We start from the raw sequence: 5,086 nt of genomic DNA, 5'->3' as shown, positions 1-5,086 counted from the left end.
GAAGTGACTATGTGAGTTTGTCATGTATGTTTTCCAAGACCAATGACTCACCAAAGCCCCTGGCTCCAGGGTATAAGCGACTTATGCAGGATACCTGAGCAATTGTTCTTGTCCAACCAATTCTGGATGCCTGAGACAACATGTACACGAGACCACCTTCCTCAATAAAACCCCCAGAGCCCAAGCAAAGGTGAGCCTCATGCTTCTTTTCCTTTCTGGATCTCCCATATGCTCTGTATCTGCTCTCTCCATGTCTTCAGTAAACTTTGCTCCTACCTCCTCCCAGTTTGTGTTTGATTTCCATCTTGTGCAAAGTCGAGGACCTCTTGGCTGGTCCTGTGGGAACCACACTAGGTCCTTGGACCCAGCCTGCCTGCACCAGTGTCACTCCTACCGCTCCCTTCTATCCTCCTTTGAGGACTTATTCTGTTAATCAATCCTCTGTCAAAATTGTTTTTCCACTCTGAAATGATGCCACAACCAGAAACAAAAGTCCACCAAGTTAATAGACACTTACAGACACTCTCCTATCTATCTTCAAAGGAGGGCTCCTGAACTCCTCCCAGAGTTCACAAAACTGAGGGATTTTCTAGTAAAAAAAAAAAAATCATTCACTGATTTTTGCAACATCTTTCATCTAAACTAAGAGGAAACTGATAGCTACCAGAGCCTGCAAAGGGGATCCTATAAAAACTGGCAAAAGGTAAACATTCTTATTAGAATAATTTCTTTTAAATCCCTGTCTGTAATTCTTACTTGAGAGAGAAAAATAAAATCTTACCTTGTCATTTCCTTTCTAAATCCAAACCCACTGTTTATCAATCCTCTCTTTCCCAGGAATAACCATTTCCTTCTTGCTTGTTTCATTTTGCATAACTGGGTTTGGTGTTCTGCCTGTCAACAACTCAGGTTGTTGATTCTTTCTTTTGGTTACCTTGGGGAGTGACTCTGGATTTGTGAAAGGTAATATCCTTTGCACCCTCTTTGGGGGCCAATCTTATACCCAAGAGGAGTTATTCAACACTGCCAGAAATATTTAAAACTATGTAGCTAGAGGGAAAGGAGCATATTTAGGATAAGATAGTTGGATAGGTAGATCAACCTATGAAGTCATTTAGGTTATAGCCTAATGCTTTGAAGAACTGAGAACAACTATCTTAAAAATCTTCGCAAAACAAAAGTCAGCTCTGGAGGCAATTCAAAGTTCACCCATTCCTGTTTATCTCAAAAAGCTTGTAAATTATTGGCCTCAGAGAACTAAAATCCTTCTTGAAAGAACTTAACATTCTTTCTCTGTCTCTTAAAGCCATATATATTATCATATCTTTGAATTGTAAACACAGTCTACACTGCACCTGAGACTTGAAGGGAAAAAGAGAGGAGAAAAGAAGCCTTATTAAAACACAAACTGCTAAACAGGCTTCTGTGCCCAAACTCTTGCATAGCCTCATGAGATTAAATCCAGGAACAAACACAAATCTCAAAAATCCTCTCCACAAAGACCCCAAGTAGCCAAAGAAATCTTGAGAATGATTAACAAAGCTGAAGATATCATAATTCCACATTTCAAGATATTTTACAAAGCTGTAATATTGAAAACAGGATAGTCCTGGCACAAAAATAGACATATAGACCAATAAAACAATAGAGAGCCCAGAGACAAACCCATGCTTATATGGTCAATTATATGTCATAGATGAATATCTATGACAAGAAGGCAAAAATATACAATGAAGAATACAGTCTTTTCAGCAGATGGTGCTGGGAAAACTGTTCAGCTCCATGCAAAAGAATAAAACTAGACCACTTTTTTACGCCATAAAAAATATAAACTAAAAATTGATTACAAACCTAAATGTGAGACTTGAACCCGTAAAACTCTTAGAAAAAAACATAGGTAGTAATTTCTTTGACATTGGGCATAGGAACGTTTTTCAGCTATGTCTCCTAAGATGAGGGAAATAAAAACAAAATTAAACTATTGGGGCTATGCCAGAATAAAAGGTTTTTGCATAGTGAAGGAAATCAACAACAAAGTGACAAGGCAACCTACTGAATAGAAGTTATCTGCAAATGATATAGCCATAATGGATTAATATCGAAAATATGTAAAGATAACACCAAAAAACCTAAATAATCCAATTTAAAAAAAAAAAAGAAGCAGAGGACCTGAACAGAAATTCTTCCGAAGAAGACATACAAATGACCAACAGACATCTGAAAGGATGGTCAACATCACTCATCAGGGAAATGCAAATGAAAACCATAATAAGCTATCACCTCACACCTATCAAAATGGCTAGAATCAAAATGACAAGAAATAACATGTGTTGGGGAGGATCATGCACTGTTGGTGGGAGAGCAAATTGGTGCAGCCACTGTGGAAACTGTGGAGGTTCCTCAAAAAATTAAAAAATAGGGCAGCCCCGGTGGCTCAGTGGTTTAGCACCGCCTTCAGCCCAGGGCGTGATCCTGGAGACCCAGGATTGAGTCCCATGTCAGGCTCCCTGCATGGAGCCTGCTTCTCCCTCTGCCTGTGTCTCTGCCTCTCTCTCCCTCTCTCTCTGTGTCTCTCATGAATAAATAAATAAAATCTTAAAGAAAAAAAGAATGCACTTATGATGAGCAATGAGTAAGATATAGAACTGGATCCTAATATTGTACACCTGCAACTACTACAACATTGTATGTTAATTATGCTTCAGTAAAAAATAAATAAAAGTGAAATAAAATATTTTAAAAATCTGGATAAGAACTTGGAGACCTCACCTCACTAGTCTCACTATTCAAATACACCTGAAATCCCAGACTGAGGCCATTATTGCAAGGAAGTTCTATTCATTTTTCTGTTCTCATGATACCCTCCCTCCTTTGAAAAACATAAAATATTTTCACTGATTTTCACTGTGTAAAGCATGTGCTCAATTTCAATTAATATGAAATAAATAATTTTTGGAAAAAATTCCTCTTCACAAATATTAGTAACTATAAGATCTTTGCATTTATCTCTGTGTGTCCCTACATATGTTGTAAACATGAGATATTTTTCTACCTCTGGATGGTATTGCTAAAATAATTTGTAAAAGATCCCACCTGGTTTTAAACCAAGTGCTTGTAAGAACTGGGCATTCTACAACTCTCAAAAAGATAGAAACTCAATGTTTTTTCATGTTCATCTTTCCTAGATCATCTAGGAAAATAGAAAATATTCTATATAAAAGCTAGTTTAAAGTTGTTGCTTTAGGGCCCATGGGTGGTTCAGTTGGTTTAGCATGTGCCTTTGGCTCAGGTCATGATCCCAGGGTCCTGGGATGGAGCCCCATGTCAGGCTCCTTGCTCAGTGGGGAATTTACTTCCCTCCCTCCCCTCTGCTCGTGCTCTTATACTCTCTTTTCTCAAATAAATAAATAAAATCTTTTAAAAAATTAAGTTGTTGGTTTATTTTTTTATTTTTAAATTTTTTGGCCTCTGAACCTTTTATTGGCCTCCTGCCCCTCAAGGGAACACTGCTTTGCTGCCTCAATGCCTCAGAATTTTGGTGTCTTTGGTCTTAGATACCACCTTGCCATCCACGATCTTGTGGGTGGTGGTCTTGTGGATGGTCTGTAAGGAGTCGCTGTTGTCCAGGGCATCAGTAAGACTGAAGTCCTCCCAGTCTTCAACAGGCGACGGTAGGTGGCAATCTCAGCCTCAGCTTGACCTTGACATTCAGCAGGGTTGACATTCATCCTGGGCCTGGTGCTGCCCCTCTGCCCCGGTCTGGGACAGCTCTGACTCCAGGCGCAGCAGGACCCCGTTGAGCTGCTCCATCTGCATCGCATAGCGGGTCTCAACCTCCCTCAGGCTGTTCTCCAAGCTGGCCTTCAGGTTTCTCATGGAGTCCAGGTTGATCTCCAAGGACTGGGCAGTACGTCTCAGCTCTGAGAGGATCATCTCAGCTTCTCCTATCTCAGCAATCTGTGTGGTGACCACTGTGGTCCTCTCCTCGATCTACTGGGACCAGTACTTGTCCAGCTCCTCCCAGTTCTTCCGAGCCAGTTCGTCATACTGGGCCTAGAGATCTGCCACAATCTTGCTGAGGTCCTGAGATTTGGGGGCATCCAATGCCGCCGTCAACCCAGAGTTGGCAATTTGGTTTTGTAGACCCTTTACTTCTTCCTCGTGGTTCTTCTTCATGAAGAGCAGCTCTTCCTTGAGAGCTTTGATCTCTGTCTCTAGCTGCAGCCAAGCAAGATTGGTGTCATCAATGACCCATGGATGTCACTCTCCATAGACTGGCACATGGCCAGCTCCGTCTCATACTTGACTCGGAAGTCATCAGCAGCAAGACGGACATTGTCAATCTGCAGAATGATGCAGGGCATTGTCCATAGCACTTGCAAAGATCTGAGCCCTCAGGTCCTCCCTGGTCTTGAAGTAATTGTCCCCAGTCTCTGACCTGGGGTCCCTTCTTCTCCAGGTGTTCCCAGATTTTCATCACCAGTTTCTGATTATCAACCTCCAGGTTCCTCACCCTCTCCAGGTAGGAGGCCAGACAGTCATTCAGGTCTCACATGGTCTCCTCACCCTGGATGCCCTCTATGCCTGCCAGACCCCCAGCCATCCTTGCAGCTGGGCTGCTGGACCACCAGCCACCCCGGAAGCTGGTGGAGCAGGATAGGAGATCTGGGAGCCCGAGCCCCCTGTGCCTGCATGGACACTGGCCACGCTGCTGCTGATCGGCCAGACCCGGTGGCTGGGCGACTGCACAGAGCCCAGGGACCAGTAGTTGGAAAAGAAGGTGGAGCGGGTGGTGAAGCTCATGCTGTTCGGAGAGTAATAGGGTGACACGGGAGGCAAGGACTCAGGCTCAGGCCAGGAACTAAGTTGTTGGTTTAATTAAAATAGGCATATCTTTAGAGTTATCAGCAATAAAATTAAAACTTTTTTTTCTGCCTGACTTTAGTTAAAGTCAAGTAAATGGAGGTTATTTGTTATAAAAATATTTTAAATAGCTTGGAAGAATGACTAAGTTTGATGTCACATGAAGTTTTTATATAGGTAATCTTAGCATTATTGTTAAGAACAAGTACATGGAATAGATGTA

General features: G+C 41.9%; 1 pseudogene; it reads right to left on the bottom strand.

Annotated features, from left to right (window-relative positions):
• Nucleotides 1–3,519: 3,519 nt before the first annotated feature.
• On the bottom strand, nt 3,520–4,803 carry LOC100855487 (annotated as a pseudogene).
• Between the last annotated feature and the right edge of the window lie 283 nt (nt 4,804–5,086).

Source organism: Canis lupus, chromosome 16 (assembly GCF_011100685.1).
Source record: "Canis lupus familiaris isolate Mischka breed German Shepherd chromosome 16, alternate assembly UU_Cfam_GSD_1.0, whole genome shotgun sequence".
Lineage (NCBI taxonomy): Eukaryota > Metazoa > Chordata > Mammalia > Carnivora > Canidae > Canis > Canis lupus.
The sequence above is the reverse complement of the archived record's forward strand: the minus strand, read 5'-3'. Positions and strand labels throughout refer to the sequence as shown.